The sequence below is a fragment of the Dipodomys spectabilis genome, unplaced genomic scaffold, assembly GCF_019054845.1.
Source record: "Dipodomys spectabilis isolate Male_0828 unplaced genomic scaffold, ASM1905484v1 ptg000186l, whole genome shotgun sequence".
In the NCBI taxonomy this organism is placed as follows: domain Eukaryota; kingdom Metazoa; phylum Chordata; class Mammalia; order Rodentia; family Heteromyidae; genus Dipodomys; species Dipodomys spectabilis.
The window spans coordinates 370,544-394,100 of record NW_024870863.1 but is presented as its reverse complement, the minus strand read 5'-3'; the positions used below and the strand labels follow the sequence as shown (position 1 = coordinate 394,100).

Sequence of the window (23,557 nt, the reverse complement as noted above, 5' to 3'; positions counted from 1 at the left end):
TATAAAGTTCCCTCTACCCAGAATCCTAAAAATGTTGTAAATAGAACATGGAAATTGTAGTAGTAGGATCAATCTGAGAATATCTGCTGAGAGACCAAAAAGTTCATTTTTTTAAGTACCTTGGTTAATTAAAAAGTAAAAAGATTATTTCTCTTGCTTATTTTTGAAAAGAAGAATGCACTTTAACATAGAGCTGCATGGGCAATTCAAACAAATCTGTGAAGTGCAGTACCCGTCCAGAAATCACACTTCCTGAAAACCGTTCAAAAAGCAGAGTCCAGACGGGCTGTTGATCTCACTGCCTGTAGGTTGAAGCTCAGATTCTGAACAATTTTGATACATGCAGGGCTGCTTCAAAAGAGCAATGTGAATACAGCCACAAGCTTCGGACAGGCCTGTAAAACAGCGGGTCCCGTATTTACCACTAACTAGCAAAACTGACAGAAAACTCATAGAAAAAGTTAAGAATCCTTCCTGCTAGTGTGCACTCCTTACAATAACAGACTTTTGCAAATGGAGTTTTACAGTCTATATTTAAAGAATTGTATGTTTGTAACAAAGTTTGCGGAAAAGTGAAAAAAAAAAAGAATTCTCCTTGGGGCAACAGCTCCCCATTAGGACTACCTTACCTGAGGAATTGCTGGTCAATAGGGACTGTCACCCAACTCTACTGCTAGCCCCTATATCCCATGCCCATCGAGGGCCCAACTACCCACCCTGCCTGCCTGAGCAGGTGACCTGGTTCCTACCTGCCAGAGGAGCCAAAGCTGAAGGAAGTAAGAAGGTCATGGCCACACAAAGGCCACCCATGTGTGTGAGCACATGGGCTGCAGCCAAACCTATCCAAGGAGCTCTCATCTCAAGGTGCATTTCTGAACCCATACAGGTAAGACACCTTACCTTACCACTGTGACTGGGATGGCTTTGGGTAGAAGTTTGCCCATTCTGATGAACTGACCAGGCAACACTAGTCGTGCTGCCATTCCTGTGCCACAAGTTCAACAGCCTTGTCCAGGTTGGTCTCCTGGCTTGACTAACAGAGACGGCCTTGTCCAGGTGGGCTCACCTGGACAGACACATAGAGACTGCCTTGTCCAGGTGCATCTCCTGGCCTGACACACAGAGACGGCCTTTTCCAGGTGGGTCCCCTCGCCTGATGCATACAGATTGCCTTGTCTAGATGAGTCTCCTGTCCTGATGCATAGAAACAGCCTTGTCCAGGTGGGTCGCCTGGCCTGATGCATAGAGACACTGTTAAATCCCTGACTGTGGATACACAGTCACATACTGCCAGTAGAAAATCCTTCATACTGTCTTCCCATGTGAGAGAGCTCATGTTGGCAAAGCACTACAACCATGGGAAAGTTTCCAATATCTCTTGTGAATGGATAATCAAGAGAAAGGAAGAATCCAAAGGCAAAATTAAAAAAACAAAATTGAACAGATGGGTCTGAGATTGTATCGGCTATCATTGCAATTCTAAATCAACTTGAGTATTCCTGGATTTACAAGACACCACCATGGGGATTACTGGAAGCTGTGGATAATGGGGTGCAAATTAGATCCATCAGTTGGGGTGGGGTGAGGGAGAGGGAAGACCAGAATTCCCTTGAATTTGTAATGATCTCAGAGGAGGGAAAATCCATGGCCAAAGGTGACAAAGGAGTTTTACTAGCTGGTCTATAACTGCCTTGTCCTGGGCTACCTCAGAAATAAGAGCAGCTGCAGCCTCCAGGTGGCAGGTTTCTCTCTCTTTCCAGCAGGCCTCTCTATACCACAGGGCTTTCCTCTCCACAGGCCTGGCCTCTGCTCTGCTCCAGGAGGCCTGCCTCTTGTGGCCTTGTGGTGGTGTTAGTCTCACTCTACACCCCTCCCCCACTCTGCTTCTCACAGATTGTCTCAGATGCAATATAAATATAAAGAACACCTTGTATTCCCTTTGCCTTCTAAAAGCCATTATTTAGTTAGAAGAAGAGGAAGAGATTTCAGTACAGAATATGTGTTCTAATAGCCTAAATGATGGTGCTTGATGAGTCTTGGTTCTAAAGGTACAAAAGAGGAAGCCAAAGTTCTCAAACTGCTGTATGCTTTGACAAGGACTATATATATATATGTATATATATATATATATATATGTTTGGGGAGGGGTCTGGTCATGGGGCCTGAACTCTGGTTCGGGGCACTGACCCGCAGCTCTTCAGCTCAAGGCTTGCATTCTACCACTTGAGCCACAGTGCCACTTCCAGCTTTTTTCTTTTTGCTTATGTGGTGCTGAGGAATCTAACCCAGGGCCTCAGGAATGCAAGGCAAGCGCTCTACCACTGAGCCACCTTCCCAGCCCTGACAAGGACTATATATTTGTCTTCTGATCTATATGTATGACTAAGTTATACTTGGTTTACTTCTTTAACAATTTTTACGGAGATAGTCTGTTATGCAATGTGGCTTCAAAGGCACAATAATTTGTACAATCGTTTATTCCTAAGTATGCCTTAAGCAGAGCTAACTTGTTACATAGTTCTTCACCTTAATAAATATGTAATATAAATTTAACCAAACTTCTATTTTGTATATTTGCAAAGTACAAAGTAAAAAAATTGAACATTTTTTTGGAATTTGTATTTTGCATACTCAAGATGAGAATTAAGTTTTAAACAAGCCTATAATATTTTATGTGAATAAAATAAAATGGGCTCATTTTACCATCGATCTCCCATGACTGTGGTGCCAATTGCCCATTCCCACGGGGGATATGCAGAATCCCCCTTCCCCCTGTAGGGCAGGATTAACAAATCACTCCAGGATCCTCCTGCTGACCTGACCACAAGGGTCTCTTGGTCCAATGGAGGCAAAGAAGTCTTCCATTTCACACTGGGGCTGCAGTCCAACTAAAAGCTCACATGTAGAAGCCACCTTGACTCCAGCGTTCATTCCAGTTCTCTTCTCTTCCAATTAACTCTGAACCCACTTCAATGTTTCTGGGTCTTCCAAGGTACTGTACCCTGCTTTATTAACTGCAATCTTCTCAAGTTCTTTACACAGGACACATCAGTAAGCACCCATATTCATGAGCAAAAACTCCACTAGGAAGAGACAGTGCTATCTGAGCTGCATGAAATAGGAAGGTGTAGGTAGAAAGGTATCGGTTTTGTGCCATGCCACCTCCTTCAGAGTCTGCATGAGATATCATGCCAGATAAAGCATAAGCTTCAAGGAAGCATGCCTGCAGGAAGGGGGTGTTGGTTCAAGGTTTCCCATACACTTGGCTGCACCTTTATAACCTCTACCTTTATTCTTACTATATTATTCTTGGCTATACATTCATTGCCTTTATTCTCATTTTGGCTATTTTTCTATTGATCCACGAATAGAGCATGTTGTTTCTTTCCAATCCAATGGAGACAGCTTCTCTGAATAATAAAGACAAAAGATTAAATGTGGGCAATGCCACAATCAATCTATCATTTGATGTGGCACTGCCTCCAGGAACTCCTACAATTTCACAAGCAGTTTTGTGGCTCATTCATAGTAAATATAGAAATTTAAAATCTCTAGATATGTTACAACAGGCAGAATTAATGAATTAAACTAAGCCAGAAGGAGTTATCCCAAAAGCACAGAGAGTTCTAGAAAAAGGGACCCCTGATAATTAAAGGAAAAGAAAAATTCCCCAACAGTTATGACTACTTTTAGTCCAGCTTACATTATAGGGAATAGATAGTGATTTCCCACAAAATATAAAGTTAGTGACATCACATTTCCTGAGCTGACCCATGAACCATTGCCTTATACAGGAGTTTACAAAGATGAAAATAGATGGATTAATGTAAAAGGAAAAAGGGTGTTTTGGAACTCATTAGATTTTATGCAAAGATTAAGTAGATCTGGAACATTATGGTGTTTATTATCAAAACAACAAGACAGTTTAAAATAATAATTAGAAATTTATGTGAACAAATATTGGGATTAAAATTATAGAAAACGGAGAATGCCTGATTCAACCTGAAAGTGGTTTTTAGGATGGTTTCAAAGGGGCTTGAAAATATATGAAAAAAATAAAAAGAGTGCAATATATGTACAGCCCTGTCTTAGGTTTGTTCATTATTAAACATAAAAAGGCTGACTAGATGACGCATTGTTTCGCACCATTTAGCTTAAACAGTTGGTGGGATAGTAATCAATTTTTATGTAATCCATCAATGTTTTTCTTTTCCTAAAAATTGATTACTTGCTTAAATAAAAAAAGAATCTATGTCACAATCACACACTGTATGAAAATGTTAATTCTCCTCAATAAAGATACACTCAGATGCAACTCTTTTGAGTCTGTGTCTGTCACTTCGCCTACTCCTTGCCCTCCTATCCCCAGATCCCTGTCCCATTGGTCCCAGTGCTCAGGCAGAGCTGGTCCATCGCAGTTTTGTAAGCTGAAGTCAGAAGTTTCCTATACCTACTGCAGTGTAGCTAGCAGCATTGTCAAGTTTTAATTAAATAAACTGAAATCAAATTGGGCCCATGTATAAGATCAAGGTGCCACAAGCTCATATTTATAGTTCCTTCAATAGGATTCAAGACATCTGCTACCAACTTCCACAGCCACTATATTAAATGGACTAAATAAAATCTGTGCATGATGGCTCAAACCTCACCAGGAACAGACCAGCGGAATTTCTCCCAGGCATGTCTCTAGTTTTTACTCCCCTTGCTCTGCTTTCCCACATTAGAGCTGATAGAGAAAGTTAAACAGGGAGAAAAGATGACACTGGGAGACAGCAGGAATTCCAATCAGCTGCAGCCTATACCTACCCAGCCATGAGGATGCTCTTCTTCCCCCTGCACACAAACTCTCAGGAGAATTCTGCCTACCTGAGAAGGGAAAGGAAAAGAACTTGAGGTTAAGGGATAGTGGAGAGAGGACAGAGGAAAGCAATCCAGAGACAAGAAGGGAAAACAGAGAGAAAGAAGACTAGAAATAACAAATAGCTTAATACAGGAAGTGGGAGAGAGAGCACTGGGGGGAGCAATCTACAATTCTGCAAACACCCCAAGTCCCACTGGCAAGCAGTGTTCATCCTTCCACTATTGCTCCAGAATCCTCCTTTGAGACCAGAATTGAAGGACACTCAGTCAGTCATGTAAGGGCCACAAAAATCACTTGACATGTGACAGGTCAGCACACATGTTTTTCACTGGATGCTCACAGCTGTCTGTTCAGCCCCAGAACAATGTCATAAAAATCCAGATGGCCCTTGGCTGAGAAAAAGGTTCTTGGCCCTTGTGTAGACCATAATAAAAGTGGAGAGGAGTATATGCTATTGATGACAGAGTCCGCTGCACTTTCACACCCTGCATGGTGGACCGTCTACCCAACTCCACTCACCTCACCACACTGGGCACCTCTGTTGCACAGCAGGAGCTGCTGGAACCTGGATGACGCTTGCATCATGGTCACAAGAAATGCTTCCCATGGATGGGAAGCACAAAAGGACCTTGAAGAATGCTGTGTGTTACTGTCTTAATAAAAGAGAATCTGGCAAGCATCATAAAGTAGCTTTTACAGATTTCCAAATGTGCATAGTTAAGGGAACATCTGATCGGTGAAATATTACTGTTAAATAAGCATTAGAAAACCCAGTGTGAAACCCTGTGGAGGCACACACTTCTGCACCCCATGGTCCACCATGGCTGGATGCTGGCCTGCATGGAAGGCACTAGATCAGAGCCCTTGGAATGTTTCTCCCGGGAGAAGATCTCAACACCTAGCATCGAGACCCCAGCCAGAGCAGGGGTTCCTCACAAACTGCAGCAGACACACTGCTGGCTTTCTTCTCAGTCAGAAGTACATCCCACTAGGATAAAGGGGGATCACACCTCAAAAAAAGAAAACAAGGCTTTGCTCTGGCTTAAACCACATGGGCAGCCCTGTACTGTACTGATATGTTCTGGCCCTCGAGCCAAACAGATTCATCTGTTTTGGAAAAACCCAAGGTGGTTTATTTCCAATAGTGGGGATGAAATCCAGATCCTCCCACATTCCAGATAGTATGCATCCCCAACCCACAGACACAACCCTTTCCGCTCACTCCCACACGGTTATCCCACTGGCATAACCATGGTCCTGTTTTGCACCCAGCTGCCCTGGTTTTAGGGTAGACAGTCTCCTCATCTCCACTCTGCACTACTGTGACAGAAACTTGAAAGCCCACACAGACTTGAAATGTTACTTCCTGGCCAGCCACAACCCTAAATGCACTCATGACAACATTGATATTCCAATGCTTGCTTACAAAAATTCAAAAAGAAACTGAACTGACTAAATGGATGAAACAAGCAAGACAAAGTATATTTCAAGTCTCAGCATCCAAAACACCAAGCTTCCATTACTTGTAGATGACTTAGTAGCAACTCCTACTGGAATATCTACAGAAATGCAGCTAGACTGCAGAAAATACCACAGCACAGTGAGTGACTCTCTTAACTTCAATTTTTAATAAGTCAAAAAATACATAAAATCTGATTTAAATGAAACTACTACTAAAATTAACATTACAAAACTTGTCTAGTATAAAAGATGACTGGGGTGTGATACTCCAAAATTGAACAGCTAGCAAGATGGGAAAAAAAAAACCTAAAAGCCAGAGGGAGCAAATGGGAATACAGAGAACTTTACATCTGAATGTCTTCCACAAAGACTCTTAAACAATTCCTGTCAGTTAAAAAGCAGATGAACAGCAGTGCACTGACAACCAAGGTGGTAGCCTGATCCTCCTCCCTCACTCTGGGAGGGTTATTTGGTACCCAGAACTGAAAAGGAGTTTGCACATGTCAAAAATTTATTGCTAATCTTCCTCAGCCATCTCTACAGTGAGACAGTATTGTGTTGCCACCTCAGAAGTTAAATGCTTCCTCTCCAAGCGATGACTGCCTCTTGCTCTACCTTGATGCCTCTGGTGCCAAGGAGCAAACCCAGATGCAGGTCAGCTGACAGTGTTGGGCACATCTCAAACGCCTAAGAGGTTCAGGCTCCTCAAGGCCTTTGACAACTCAAGGGATGGGCTCCTCCCCCAAGTATTCTGGCTTAACCCTATCTCTCCCTAAATCAAACCAAGTCACTGCAGTGGTCTTTCTGTTCTTTCTGGGTAACATCTCTTTTGGAGGTATACTTCACCCTTGATAAAACACTTTTCAATGAAGCCCGTTTTAAAGCTGTACCTCATGCCTCTACTGACAACAGTACCAACAACCCAGAAGATTCCCAGCATGGACTCAAGGAACTTTGATTTCCTGTCACTCTAGGTTGGTGTGACCTTTTATAACACTTCAGGTTTATGGAATCACAACCCTTTTGAATTCAAGCTAGACCACTCAGCACAAGTTGCTTTTCACTGCTCTGTATGTTACTCCATAGTGTAGATGTACCATGCACTCATTTCCTGTCACCTGCAGGCACACATCTGAGTATTCCACGCTTTGGCTGATACTACAAATAAAGCTCCTATAAACATCTTCAAACAAGTCCTCATGAGGCCACACTGTAGTGTGGACAATAGTTAGGAGCAAAATAGCCATGTTACATTCTACGTGCACAAAAAGCTGTCTATTTCCAGAGTGACTGTCTGTACCATTTTCTATTGCTCAACAGCAATCTGCATGTTCTGTATTATTCTCTGCCAACAGAGAGATGATCACTCACTCATGGTGTCAGTCTGTGTCAGTTGGCACCTCTCCTCTGGGGCCTGTGACTACACATTACAACCTGGCAGAAGTGAGATGATTCAATTCCCAGAAGGTGCATGGTAAAGACACAGAGGTGACCCTCAGTATCCCCTACATGGGCACACCCCAATAATGTAACATCCTTTCACCAAGCCCTACATCTCAATGATCTCACCCCTCCCACTACCACCATGAGTCTTTGAGGGACACTCATCCCAGTTGAGCACCCTGTGATCTTAACATGTGCCTTCTCTAATGAATACTGTTGTTATAGCTTTTTGTGTCCTCGTTTAACATTCATATACCACATCTCAAATAGAAACTGTTTAAAAAAAAGCTTTTGTCCTTTATTGGCAGTGCTAGGGCTCAAAATCCAGACCATGTACACTCTAGGCAGGTGCTCCACCACTGAGCCCCATCTTCTGCCTTTTCTAATCTGACCTCAGAAAGTGCTGAGGACTTGAGTTCAATCCTCAATACTAGGAAAAAGAAATTATTATATGGTTTTTGTATACTTCTTCAGGCAGATAAATATGTAGATATAGACACATTGACAACAGGTTCTCTATAGTCTGTCCTTTTGCTAGCTCTCTGAAAGCAAACTAAAGTCCAATGCATCTTATTTTTTCCGAAGTATAATTAATTCATGTTCTGTATGTTCTTCTTGTCAAACATTAGTTTCCAGAGTTCTGGCTTCCATCCATAGTCCCACTTGTCACGTGGAGTTATATTTGGTGTAGAGGCCACAGTTCAGGCTCATCTCCTTCCACACCAGTTGTGATTTGGATTAACCATCTTTCTCATCAAGACATTTTGATTTTTTAAAAAATCAATGAACATTATATTCTTCAATTACTTCTCAATTTTCCATTCTGTTCTATTCATTTACCTGTCTGTCAATGTCCCAAATTTTCATTGTCCTAAGCACTTTGTAACATTTTTTTAACTTGATCCTTTTCAAAATTATCCTGCCCATTCCAGATCCTATGCACATCTATAGAAACTTTAGAAATTGGTTTGTTCATTTCTATTCAAAAAAGCCAGCTAGGACATAGTTTAATAAACTGCCACGCTGGCAGCTCTGAACATCCACTACATAAACATAGACTCTTATGATATGATAAGGCAGAGCCGTTCTGTGATCAGCTGCTACAACCCTTGAGATCTTAGTGATGACACTTGCTGTGTTTTGCTAAGCTGGCTGACGGTTGGTAGTTCATGGAAGCCTGAGATTGGGGCTGGACCCCAGACAGCAAAAGGCTGCATCAAAAGGCTGGGGCTTTTCACCAGGAGAAACAGAGGCCAAGGCAGAGTTGATCATCAGTGGCTCACATCACTGCTCATGCCTACATGATGAAGCCACCATGAAAACCAAAAATCCGGGGTTCCGCCCGACTCTGAACTTAGCTAGAAATTCCTTGTGGGAAAGAGATGAGGCTGAGGAAGGCTTGTATGAGGCAATCACAGTCTTCCTAAGAAAGCTGCATTGGCCAGGAACTGGTGGCTGAAACCTGTAATCCTAACTAGCTACTCAGGAGACTGAGATCTGAGGATCAGGATTCAATGCCAGCCTGGGCCAGTAGTCTGTGAGACTCGTGTCTCCAAATAACCACTCAAAACCTGAAGTGGTGTTTTAGTTCAAATGGTAGCTCTTGAGCAAAAGAGCTCAGGGACAGAGTTCAGGCCCCACAACCAACAGTAACAAAGCCAGATCACAAAGGCAGCAGGGCCACCTATTGGTAGTGATACCTCAGAACCCACAATGCTGGGCAGACTACTCCAAATGAGGGAAAGACCTAATAAGAGGTGCTGTACTCAAAACGAATGGTGACCCTTGACAACTAAAAATAAAAAAAAAAAAAACATAAGTAGAATGAAAGAGAGCCAGGTGCCAGCAAGCCCACACCTGTAATCCTAACTACTCAGGAGACTAGATGTAAGAATCATGGCTCAAAGCCAGCCCAGGAAAGAAAGTCTGTGAGACTCCTATACACAATTTCCCACCACAAAAGCTAAAAGGGGAGCTGTGGCTCAAGTGATAGAGTGCTAACCTTGAGCAACAAATCTAAGGGAGATTGCCCAGGCCCAGAGTTCAAGACATAGTACTGGCACACATAAGTATGCACGCACACAAACACACACACACACACACACACACACACACACACACACACACACAAAGACACACAAACACATCACAAGGCCACATTCCCAGGCCCCTCATGAAGCTTCTCTGAGGTGGCTTTAGGAGTGGGTACCTGAACTAGCAGTCACTCATACCTGTGCGTGACTTGCAAACCTGCTAATGTGTAAGTTTTCTTGCAGGGACACAAGCCAGAGCAGAGGGACCAACTTTTCCCTGCTTCTACTCCTTCCACCCAGTCCCAGAACCATGCTCAATCTCATTAGCACAGGCTTCTCCTTGCAAGAAGATTCTATTAGGTGTCCCCAAACTGCCAACCTTCCACCTCCAAGGAAAGGAAGAAGAAAAATCTGCTCTTTCTCCAAACTCCACGGGATTTGTTTGTTTGGGGAGTACTTAGGACTCAATACTGTATCACCCCATCTGGCAGGGAAGAGATGGGCTCAAGCAGTCATCCTGACTCAGCGTCCCAAGTAGCTGGTAAATTCAGGTACACTACCTAAAAGTGGAAATCTTTTTCATTTCCCTTCTTGGTGCTGTGAAAGAAGCACATGATTTGAACTCAGGGCCTCACACATGCTATGCACATGTCCTGGCTTCCCTCAAGTTCAAAGTGATTCTGGTGAGACTAAAATTAGTAGATCTGCCCCCACCATGAGAAGAGTATAACATGGGAGTGGAGCCCAATTCTACTGAGTTCAAGGCTGACCTATAACAAGCATGACATTGTGGGGTTACACAAGGAGATGAGCACACAGCACAGAAGCTTCCAAGATACTAGCTCCCCACAGTGAGCCGGAATGCTTCAGTACAACAGGTGAAGCACAGGAGAATCTTCCCTACCTAGAATCCTCTCCCCAAGGAGCTTCCGGACACAAGGACCACCTCAGGTTTACTCCTTCTGCCTCCCTGAAAGACCAGTTAACCAGGAGAAACTTCCTTAGTACAGGGTGTAATCCTGCCAGGTCATCACAGCAGAATCAATACTGTGCTCTTGTGTTCACCCTGCCACTGAAGCAGGGAAGCCATCCAAGGAGGGGTGTCTCATCTCATCTGAGGGAACCTGATCAAGTGGGAGAGGTCTCATCGCCTGGGGAGGGTCTTGACACCTGGGAGTCTCCATTTGAGGATGATACCTTGGTCTTGTTTTTGATGCCAGTACCAAAAGATTTGATAGTTCATTGGAGACAGGGCTTCCAAGACTTTTCTGTCCTGATTGGCTTGAAAACACAATCATAAAAACATAAAAACATATCTCAGTCTCCTGGGATTACAGGGAGGTGTTACCAGAACATAAAAGACACCCTTTTCTTAATGAAGACAAGAGTGCAGTACAAAATCCAGCTCCTCTCTCCTGCTCAGTCCTGGAGGACACACAGGCAATTCCACTCAGAGCCTAGAACAGGACTGAGGGGAGAACGTAAGACTTGATGCTACACATGGCCACCTAAGGACCAGCTATGCTTATAACAGGGCCCTTGGGCATAGAAATAGTTGCAAAGGACTCAAGAAGAAAGTGGAAATTCCAGCTAGTTTTGGAAGCCTCTGTTACTTTGGCCAGAGCGGCAGCTCGAACTGCCTGCTGCACATTGCCATGTGGCAGACACTGGGCACACTAGCATGCCATTTATTCAACATGGCTGGTCCAGATGGGCACAAAGGGTCTGTGCTCTTCCTAACAGGAAACAAGACTCAGAGGTTTCTCACCAGACCAGAGTGGCCCCAGGAGCAGAAGGAACACCTGTGAGTAGTTAACTTTCACAGAGAAGAAGAGGAAGCCTCCAGCAACAGCCTGCTGGGACAGCCTCCACGAGCCTGTTCTGCAGGTGGAGTTCAAAGGGAATGCTGGCCCAGACTGTATCCTCTGAGCTCTCAAGGCAAAAAGAAAATCAAGAGGTATAGCTATGAGACAGATAACTGAAGGAAGCTCTGCCATGGGGCAGAGGCAGATATCTGAGCCAGTGGTGAACACCATAAATAAAGACTGCACATATCTATAAGAATCTCAATTTCCCAGAACAGCAGGAAAGAGAACCAGGAATCTCGGGGTTCTATAACCCTGAACACAGACAAACTCATTGGGCCTGGGCCCTGCTCAAGGGCTCATCTGGAATGGTGAGTCCTCCACCTCGCTGAGACCAGGGTAGTCAAGATTGGAGGTGACCTGTCTGCAGAGCACAGCAGAAGGGAAAGCAGAACTTAAGCTGGAGAACATAAACTGTGTCCCTCAAAAGGATGTGAATGCAGGCAGAAAGGATGGGTAATGAGAACAGCCCTGTGCTGTATCACAACACCAGCACTTAGGGGCAAGCCACCCAACAGTTCCAGCCTACATCCCACTGTACATCCCTCTACCTACCTGCTGTCAATCAGCAACATTCTGCTACAGGGGCCAACGTAGGTCAAGAATCTCCACTGTGATAAGATTCTTTCATCCTAAATCATAGTTCTATCCACAGTGATTTTCATTGCTAAAAGGAACGACTGTCTCCCAGAGTGGTAGCTTCCTCAGCAAACACAGTCTTGAGCAGCACAGGCCAGACACTGCTCACCACTCTGGGAGTTTTCAACAAAGGTGGTAATAAGACTTGAACAAATTGCATACCTCAGCTCTACTTCCCTCTCGCTGTCAGAAGAAACCTGGGCACTGTGGAACAAAAACCCCTGCCTCATTCAGAGAGAGAAAAAACCTCTAGATGAGGTGCTGAGGCTCTCTGCCAGGGCAGAACCACGGTGGATGCTGGTTGCCAAAAGGCAGAGGTGAGGGCAGCAGCCCACCCACCTGAGGGGAGGGGAGACAAGGGCTGAGGCCCACCCACCTGAGGCCCAACCTCAGGGTCTATTCCAGTCTCTCCCCTATCCACAGCTTCACCAGCAGCTTCTGAAAAGACAACAACTATAGACCCCTCACCACAGACCAAACAAATACCATGTAAAACTGATGGTGACAATGACCAAGCCAAATATCTTGACTTTTGAAGTGGTTCTGCCCCTGCCAAAGCAGCACAGCCACACCAAGCTCCTTGATACAGGCAAACATTCTCCTACTGGAGTGGGTTCAGCTTCCAATACACCCTGTGCTGCCACAGTATCTCAGGCTTCATGTTTCTCATGACAACTGCATCCTGTTCCTTCTAACAGGCATGGCTTCTGCTTCAGGTCCCGTGCAAGGCATGGAAAAAAGGACAGGGACAGTGAGCTCTACGAGACAGGAAAACCATCTCTACAAATGGAGAAGTCAGCAGGCTGAGATCTGAGCATTGCAACTTGCATAAAGTCAAGGGAAGGTATGGCTCAAGTAATAGAGCACTAGCCTTGAGCAACAAAGCTAAGCAAGAGCAAGAGGCCTTTAGTTGAAGAACCAGTATTAGTCTGTGCACATGCACACACAACACACACACACAAACACACACACACACAAACACACACACACACACACACACACACACACACACTCACTGACTTGCAGACACAATCACTTTATATTGGGCCTGCAATGGCCACATCATACAGACCTAAGAGCCACAATCCACCATTGAGCTTGGAGAAGCTGGGGAGGAGGGGACAGAACTGTAATCTCTGCTCTCACTCCATGATCCACAGGGACCGGACAGAGGCTCTGTCAGCCACAGAGAAGGAAGGGAGCAAAGGACAGGTCCTGGATTCCAGGAGAACAAGAGTGGTTGCTGGTCAGCCAAACCCAGTATTGCTGCTCTCTCCCTGAAAGTCTTCATGAAAATTGCCCATTGAAGCTATCCTAGAGTCAGTAGTGTTAGAAATGGCTCTGGATATTGGGCTGTCCTCTAGGAATAAGAACATCAACTCCAAAGGAACTCAGCAAGACAAAATTTACTCCTGAAGAAAGGTGTGCCATCAACCAAAAATTTGGCCAGTGAGCACACATAGCAGGCGCTGCTCACTCTTATTCCCTAAGCCAAGAGGCCTTGCCCATGTGCTCACACTGGCTGAGTTCAGATACAGAATATGCAAATGGATGTGAATTAACAGGGTTTCACAAACATTCAAGGAGCTTTGAATAGGATTCTTCAAGTGCAGCAGGCAAAAATATAACCAAAATGTAATCAATAAAGGCCAAGCCACCAGGACAACAAGGAAATTTTCCAGAAAACTATTCTCACAAGATAGACAGAAAGTAATAAATGTACATTTCATAGAAAAGAAGCTTTTCTCACACTAGGAAACATGTTCAAATCTGACTCAGAGTAAGACCTTATGTCATATCCAAGATGCTCCAGACCCAGACCAATGAAGGTTAATAAGAGCACCCATAGGACTGCAGCCCCATGGAGGATGAATCAGACTTGAAGAGAGTCAAGGTAACATAGCTGCAAAAGAAGTTACATCCAGTCATTCTCCATTCCCCTCCCACCAAACCACCTCTTGCTTTTTTTTTTTTTTTAAAAAAAAAAGATAAGCTCTGGGCTTGGAAGTTGGCTCAGTGGTAAAGTGCTTGCCTTGCATGCATGAGGCCCTGGGTTTGATTCTTCAGCAACACATAAGCAGAAAAAAGCCAGAAGTGGTGCTATGACTCAAGTGGTAGAGTGCTAGCCTTGAGTTGAAGAGCTGAGCTACAGTGCCCAGGCCCAGAGTTCAGGCCCATGACTGACAAAAGAAAAAAAGACAAGCGCTTATTACAAAGTCCAGACTGCATCTTACAGACCCTGCTCGGTCCCAAATGTGAAGATTACAGGTATGCATCACCATACTTAGCTGGACCACAGTTTTTTGGTAATACTAAGATTTTTAAAAACTCAGCCTATTAAGCTTGCTAGGCTTGCACTGCATCAATTGAACAATACACCTAACCCAGGGCCACAATTTTTGAAAGGACTCTGGGGTTCGTTCAGTGCCACCCAGGTACATACACTCCTGGAAAGGTAAACTCACAGAATTTGGACTCTATCACACTTGCTCACTTAATTCAGGACCACCTAGAGACATTACCAGAAGACTTAGGAGAGCCACTGGGCTACAGTAGCAATTCCCCATAAGAAAGGACACTGGGCACTCTTTAGAGGCACTTCTGTTTGCCACAGAGGAGCAGTAGCCTTTGCCTGTCGCTGACACATGGTGGGTAGAAGCTAGGGGTGTTGCTGAACACCCCAGAGTTCACAAGCCAATTCACAGAAGTCCCAGACCAATATAATGGTGGGAGTTGAGGCCTCTAAAGGCCAGCAGCCAACATCTCCTCTATACCACCACCTATGCATGATCTTTGTTTCTTTAGTCCTCCTACATCCAACACATCTCAGCCTCCCTCACTGTTATCCAGGGGATCTTTAGTTTACCCTTAACCTTCATCAACCTTCAGCTGCCACTCCATGGCAAGTTCAAGCCTCTGACAGAGTAAGGTACACCCTACCCCACAGTGATGACAGATGTGTCAGGAGCCCAGGAACACCTGCTCCGTCTTTCTAGAGCACCAACTATATCCCAAAGAAATTGCACTTTCTTTCTCTTTACACACACCAAAGAATGATAGAGTATATGCGTCCATTTCCAACTCAAAGGGTCTAAAATGAGAAAGAAGGACAAGGAAGAAGGAAGTACAAGGCAAAAGGAAGAAGGCAAGACACCCATTCACACTTGGAGCTCAGCATCCCCAGACCAGCTCTGTCCTCTGGTTCTTGCTGCCACTCAGGGAGCTCCATGGGAAAAGAAAGAATAACATCCAGGAATGGCGCAGCCAAAGCCAGGCATCCAACACGACACAGCCAAAGCCAGGCACCGACCTGTGGACATGACAGCCCCTCTCTGGTACTGCACTAGGTCTCTGGTGCCAACCTGCAGAATGCTTGGCAATGAGCAGCGAGGAACACCACAGCCCAATTCAGGTTCCAGAATCCTCTGGCTCTACCAGCTAGGCCACTAATCCCCAGATATTTGCATCAACTAAAGACGTTTTTAAGATAAAGGCTACCAATTTGTTCAGTGACAAGTCATCACACAACTATCAACTATCACTCATAGAAATGTTTTAACACCAAAAAAATATAGAGGATCTCTCACCAGAAGACAGTGCTTGTTGAGAAGGGTAGTATAAAATACAGAGCTCTAAGGAACATTAACTCCATCACTAAGCAGGCAGTGCAAAGAAACCTCCTCTGTTCCTCATCTGCTTTAGGACACCACTGCAGAATGGCTCCAGATATGAAAGGGAAGGTGATAAGAAGAGGAGCTGAAGGCAAAGCCAGGGAGAGGTCTGGTACAGCAGTCAGTGCAGTGGTACCCAGGACAGCACAGTACCCCACCCCTCCTTCAGTCCCAATGACCTAGCCTCAACTGGGATTGAGCCCACCCACCCCACCCCCATCCCTAGAATCTGGACTCCTCCAGGAGACCTGCCCACTTTGTAAGCATTCCCAAGAACTTGAAGTTAAACAGAACTCAAATCAGGGCCAACCTGTAGTTGGAATCACTGCACAGTACACAAATGGCCCCCGCAGGCTCATGTGGTGAAATGCCCAGTCCCGCTTCTTGGCCCAGTTTTCTCACTGTGCTTACAACATAGCTTCCTCGTGAAAGAGGAAGAATATGCTAGTGGGGTGTTTATAAATAATGTAATTGCAAAGAGAGGGAGTGATTGGCCAGCTTCCTAGAGGTCAATTCTTCTGCTGAAGCTTTTGGGCATAGAAATCCCTGCACAGGTCACAGCATCACTGATACCACCTCATGTCTTGACACAGGTTCTTTTCTCAGATCACTCGGCAGTAAACAGGCCATTGATCTCCTGGGCACTTGAAAGTCAGAGCAGCAAGTCTAGGTGAAGTTATGGTATTTACATTGATCTTCTCGTTGCAGGGCTGAAGGTGGCATGGCCTATATGCTGCAGGTTTTTCTGAAGAGAAACATTCATTTCCATGTCTTCCTGTGATGTTATGCATGCACTGGATAACACGAGACTGCATTCCTTTGCCACAGGTAATTGAGCACTTAGACCAGTCACCCATCTGCCACACATAGCATTTTGAATAATCCTCACAATCTTCAGCCTCCCTCGGTCTGGTGGAGAGGACACATTTCTTTCTTGGGTTTGTACATCTCACTGTCCGATGACGAACACCTTTGCCACACTTGACTGAGCACTCAGACCAGACTCCTGCCTCCCACACAGTCATGCAGTCCTGGCCCTCACAGCGTTGGGTGGAGACTAGCTTTGGTCCCACACAGTCCCTCTCCTGGGCTCTAATGAGAGTTCCATTGCTTAGTTGTTGTGTACAGGCCACTTGCCTGTTCTGCATCCCTTTACCACAAGTTCGTGAACATGCGGTCCATTCTGTCAACATCCATCTATACACATAACAGCTGTTCAGTAAATCTTCTTTCCTTCCTTCCTTCCTTCCTTCCCTCCTTCCTTCCCTCCTTCCTTCCTTCCTTCCTTCCTTCCTTCCTTCCTTCCTTCCTTCCTTCCTTCCTTCCTTCCTTCCTTCTTCCTTCCTTCCTTCCTTCCTTCCTTCCTTCCTTCCTTCCTTCCTTCCTTCCTTCCTTCCTTCCTTCCTTCCTTTCTTCCTTTCTTTCTTTCTTTCTTTCTTTCTTTCTTTCTTTCTTTCTTTCTTTCTTTCTTTCTTTCTTTCATTCTGTACTTGAGTTTGAATTCAGGGCTTTGGTGCAATCTATTAGTTTTTCACTCAAGGCTCTACCACTTGAGCCACAGCTTTACTTCCAGCTTTTTGCTGGTTATTTAGAGGTACATGTCTCAAAGATGTTCCTGCTCAGGCTGGCTTTGAACCATGATCCTTAGATCTCAGCCTCCAGAGTAGGGTTATAAGCATTAGCCATTGGCACCTGGCATTAAATGTTTTTGTGTGTGTGTGTGTGTGTGTGTGTGTGTGTGTGTGTGACATAATTAGTGGAAGCTTTAATCAATTTAAAAATAACCCCGAACAATGCAATCACCGGATATTGCTCTATTTCTGAAGACAAAATCGGGTTATAGTAGAAATAATTCTCAATATTTCAGCAAAGGCTGTTCCACACATTCACTCCACAGAAAAGACAAACCCCATTTATTGTTCAGAATAAAGTGAATGTGCTTAGATACCCAGGATAATGGAGTTAGTTTTGAAGGAGGAAGTCATGTTGAGAAGAGCTTCATGATTCTTATGTCTCTCCTTGCTTGGTTGAAAGTCTAATGTTGGTGAATATCCACAATGTGAATCTCCAGACTGCTTTTTTGTTTTGTTTTGTTTTTATATTAAAGTTTTTGGGCATCAGCAAATACAGAGTAATACAGTTAACATATGTATACAAAACACTTAACCTCCACTCAACTTAAATAAAGAAATGTTGTTCTCTGAATATAATCTTTGTTCATTTTTCTTTTTTTATTAATTTTAATTTTAATTGTACAGAGGGGTTACAATTACATGGGCAAAATAATGAGTACATTTCTTATCAAGCATTGCATCCTCCTCCTTTGTTTACCCTTCACATCCCTTCCCAGCCTCCCCCCGCCCCCCCCAATCCTAACCCTCCCCCCCTTCCCCCCCCCCCTCGCACCAAAGCTATAAAGTTCCTTTTTGACATGACAACTTGTACTTCTCATAGTTGCATCGGGTCTACCTGTATCCTTAACCGACTTGTTTTTCCCCATCTCCTCCACAAATTATACCGACATCAAATATAGTGAAAGCAGGGGTTGTACTGTGGGGGAGGGACATACAAAGCTACAAAGAAATAATCTTATAAATGAGTTAGAAACAAATGCATGAAAGAAAAAAAACATATAAATACTTGTCTAAGGGTTCATTTTCCTAACATCACATTATCTGACATGTCCTGCTTGATTCATACATATACTAGATACTGCAAATAAGGGAAACCATGGGACCTTTGTTACTTTGGGCTTGGCTTACTTCACTTAATATAATTTTTTCCAAGCCTTTCCATTTCCTAACAAATGGGGAAATATCATTCTTTCTGATGGAGGCATAGAATTCCATTGTGTATATATAAACCACATTTTCTTGATCCATTCATCTACTGAGGGGCATCTGGGTTGGTTCCATATCTTAGCTATGGTAATTTAATCAAATTAATTTATTTTTGCTTGCCAAACATCTAATGTGGTTTTTGTTTATACAAGCATTTGATTTATAATATAGGGCTCCATAAATAATTTTATGTAAGTGAATGAGCTAGGTCCAGGAAACAAATAAGAAAAGAGATGTAAAGAGATTATTAGACTTAATTTTTTTTGTTATACTATTTATGTTAGGGTTGTTTCTAAGGTGCTATTCTCTCTTCAATACTTTTGAATTATCTGCACATATACAGCACAATAGCACATATATTAGCACAATAGTTTAGTTACATATGGAAAAAAATGATGCTTTCTTTCTTTCTTTTTTTTGTGGTGTCCTGCTACAGAATTAACCTATTTTCTCTCATACGCAGGAGATATACAAACATAATAAACTTCAAGTTGTTGAATAGGATTTTAGAGAATGTATTATGAATTTGGTTCACATTTAGTAAAATTCTACTGGTGCTATAATAATATTTTAAACAAAGACTTTGGTCATGTTCATTAACATGTACTTGTGTTATAAGGTATCTCAGATGCAAATCCAGAGAAGCCACATTTTGAAAGCTTAAATCAGGAATCTTTATTTAAAGGCCGGTATCTACATGGTGGACTCCTGTCTCATAGACCAGCAGCCTAGACTAGAGCTTACACCAAATTTTAAAGACCAAAACCTCATGCTTGAGTCATGACAAAGCCCCAACATAAAACAAAAGGCACCAAGAGAGGCAGGATTTCCCAGGGGCTTAATCACAGTATATCTGCATATCCTATCTTTGTCTAACAACAAGGTGAATCTGCAATTCAAAGGGTGGCTTGACTTACCTCTAGGCCTCCTAAGCTGGGCTGACACCACCATCACCTGGTCAGGCTCCAGTATGGCTGTGAAAACAGGTGAGGACTGACTTAGACCTAGTCTTTCCCTTATTTGACTTGAACTCAAGTTCTGTAACAATGAAACACTGTAAGGATTTACACAGAATCATGTATGCACTGTTCATAGAGTGTAGAGAAACTGTTATAGAAATAGGAACATCATACAAATATATGTATTGTAACATGTCATTAGACTTTAATGTTAAAATATTTTGAACAAAGAAAAGATAGATTCATCCACTTTTGTATATCCTTTTAGCAGAAAAATCATGAGAAAATATATTAAATGTTTTTAGCCTTTTTCCTAAGTAGAAAAATGAAGAAAACACATATAACACTGTGGTAGTTTCACTGCTTTGTCATCTTTTTAAAAATACAAACTTTTGCCGGGCACCGGTGTCTCACACCTGTAAAACTAGCTACTCAGGAAGCTGAGATCAGAGGATCAGGGTTCAAAGTCAGCCCAATCAGGGCAGAGGAGTTTGTGAGACTCTTACCTCCAATTAATTATAGAAAAAGCCAGAAGGTAGTGCTGTGGCTCAAGTGCTAGCTGTGAGCAAAAGGAGCTCAGGGACAGTGCCCAGGCCCAATGTTCAAGCCCCAAAACTGGCAAAAGAAAAAAAAAGTAAAAATAAAAATGTTTACAGTTCTGTGAAATTTTCAAAAATCAAGTTAAAATTTTTCTTATGGGAAAGTATCATATATGATACACAGAATTTATTAGTTTTTTTCAATAAATTATTTGAAACATCTGTTGAGGAGGCAGTTCTTCACATAGCTCTCAATGTCCATGTTTTGCCACAAAAGGCAATGACTGCTTTAGTCCTGAACTAACTTCTAAAATATTTTTGTATTGTGAACCACTATAGAAGATACTGTCTCTCTTTGGATAAAGAACACCCATACTATTTTGTATTATAAAGTGTTCAGGTTTCCTAAAGTTGAGGTTCCGTTCTCACCATACAACTTACTGCATGAGCAGTGATCATTCAGCTGTCTTCATGTTACCCTGCTGCGTGAATTGGGTCTCAGAGAACCAGGACAAGAAGATGGGGGTTCTTGGGCCACTGCTATTGCTGTGACCAATAAAGTCCTTTGTTTCTAAAAAAAAAAAAAAGAGGAAGACACACTGATGCTCCTCCTCCCAGGCTCTCCAAGAATGTCATTAGCATCCACTAGTCCACGAGTGGGAGTAAAATGGTGAACACTCAACCAGGAGGAGAGCACTCACTAGGAGAACATATACACCAGGAGGAGAGCACATACTCACCAGGAAAAGAGCACTCATGAGGAAAAGAGCACTCATCAGGGTGAGGAAGCCTTTATAACAATGGTTTACAGCATTCCTTGGCCTCCTACAATCACCCAAAATATGTCAGTATACCAGGATGAGATCTGGAGGACAGATAGCTGCCTCAATGACATAGTATGGGAACAAGCCCTACTTAGGCCCAAGTTTCTCCCTAGACATTACCCTTACCAGCCTATCCCTCTGGGCTGCTTACCTGAGCTATTCAGGACTTTCCAGGCCTCTCTATGCCCATGTATCTACCCAGATATCTCACAGGGCATACACAGTTCACCTGCCTGCTCTGCTGCTACTGCATCTGTAGAGAACCTGGAACAGAAGTGGAAAAGTTCTTCCACTGTCTAAGAAATGAAGTTCCAAGTCCTCGTGCTGGAAAAGATGGTAGTGTTTCCCCCCCAAGTCTTCCATGGCTAACATCATTCTGGAAGGCAAAGAAAGGTCAGAGACAACCTCCCACACCCCATCAACTGTTGCAGACATCAGAGTTTTGGATAACCTCTTCCCCTAAACCCCCTTTGAGCCCACAGGTACAATCTTCACAGTTATTTGAGCCAAAACTGTCTGTTTCCAAAGGGAAATTAGGAAAACAAGCATGCCACCAAGTCCAAGCACAGAATTGGCCACAGAAGAGGTGGTCAGCAACCCGGTGGCACAACGCCCATAGGAATACCCACTAAATGTATGGCCTCTGGGAGTCAGAATCAATGCCTGCAAAGGCAGGACAAGGGCAGTGGTTAAATGTGAACAACAGCCAGTCCACCACTCCTTCTGACTTACAGCTACACATCCATGATCAACAAGCCTCAGAAAAACTAAACCTCAGGTGTAGATTAAGGAAATTCTAGAACACAGGGAAGACTTCAAGACTCAACAATATGAACACCGAAATGTTCCAAATCCAAGATAGACAATTAGAACAACAATCAAAGCAAAGGAATCCCTGCTGCTGACACACTGAGAGGTATTAACACTTAAGTGGTATTACATCCTAAAAATTGCCACAACAAGGAAAAATTGACACAAGTAATCTTTGCAAGAAAAGTGATTTTTGTTATTGCTACTGAAGTCAAAGGAAAACTTGTATGCCTAATTTATAGCTCTGTGTTAACAGAAGTGGAAAAAGCCAATCTGGAACATAATTCAAGCTCAAAGCAGGCTAACTACAGGTAGAAGTAGAGAAGAAAGAGCAGAGGTAAGGTCAGATGTATAAGATCTTGTAGCCATTGTAGGATCTGGTTATTCGTTCCTGCTATCTCTGATAAATTAATGAAAACAATCAGAAGGCAAAAGAAGCTAGGCTAATCAGCAAGCTTAGAGTAAAATACAAAGAATCGTATCCTAAAATCTTCTCTCACCAGGATACTTCAAAAGATTTTAAAAATTAGACTCCTTTGAGTATAACAGTTCATTTCTGTAATCTCAGCTCCCTGGGAGACATAGGTAGAAAGAAGGGGGAAGTGAGAAGCTATAAGAAAAATAATGGAAAAAGGGCCAAGGTGGGAAGTGTGGCTCTAAGGTTGAAATGCCTGTATACCAAAGGCAATGCCCTGGGTTCAAACCCCAGTACTGCCAAAAAATTAAAATAAATGAGCCAGGCACCCCATAATCCAAGCACTTGGGTAGAAGAGGCATGAGGAGAGCTACACCAAAGTCCAGCCTAAGGCACACAGTAAGCTCTGTTCTCAAGATAGTTAAGAGAAGAATGATTATTTACCTCTGAATTCCACATTTACAAGAGCTTTAGCATCAATTCCCCATACACAACACGAAGAAAAAATGGGGTGGGCAGAGAGGATATACACATGAGCACATGTATGTGGTCAGAGGCAACTGAACTCTGTCACCCCTCCCCCCTTCTAAGCCTAAATCCGTTCAGTTGTCAAGACTGGATAAAAACCACATTTAAAGTCCTCCTATCCTACACAACACTGACACCTGCCTGGGCTAACTTACCAGAACAAAACACTGTGCATGTTCAACTTCCAGGAATCTGATCCCTCTAGTCTTGCAACAAGGTGCCAGGCTAGGCTGCACATCCACTTCATCAATTCAGAGACCTTGTGGCTTATCCTGCCCACTGCCAACTGCCCAAGGCATTTCCTCAGCAGCACACTGGGAGTTAGGCACACTGCCCCTATAATGTGGCAAAGAAATGAGCAGTGTGGTGGTTTCCTCAGGAGGAATGTAAGTTCAAGGATGGCCTGGGCTTGATTGAGACACTGTCTCATTTCTCACAAAATAAAACAAAATGTCTTTCATAGAAGACATCTACACATGGCCAGGAAGCCTGCCACCCACAGCCTGGCCACACCAGTACCCTCATGAGTCTACCTACTTGAGAGAAGCTCCCAGTGGGCTACCCTGAGCCCCAAGGTAACCCCCTCAATGTGGAGTGCACAGCTCAGAGCATGCTGAGCCTCTAATAGGAGGAATGCAAATGGCAGGGTGTCTGGGCAGACCAGGTCTA

At 43.5% G+C, this 23,557-nt stretch overlaps 1 long non-coding RNA gene across 1 annotated transcript; it reads right to left on the bottom strand.

Annotated features, from left to right (window-relative positions):
• Positions 1–437: 437 nt before the first annotated feature.
• On the bottom strand, positions 438–4,899 carry LOC122121188. Its single transcript, XR_006149909.1, has 3 exons — positions 4,890–4,899; positions 1,312–1,314; positions 438–591 (listed from the first exon to the last, which is right to left on the bottom strand). It is a non-coding gene; the product is annotated as an uncharacterized LOC122121188 (long non-coding RNA).
• Between the last annotated feature and the right edge of the window lie 18,658 nt (positions 4,900–23,557).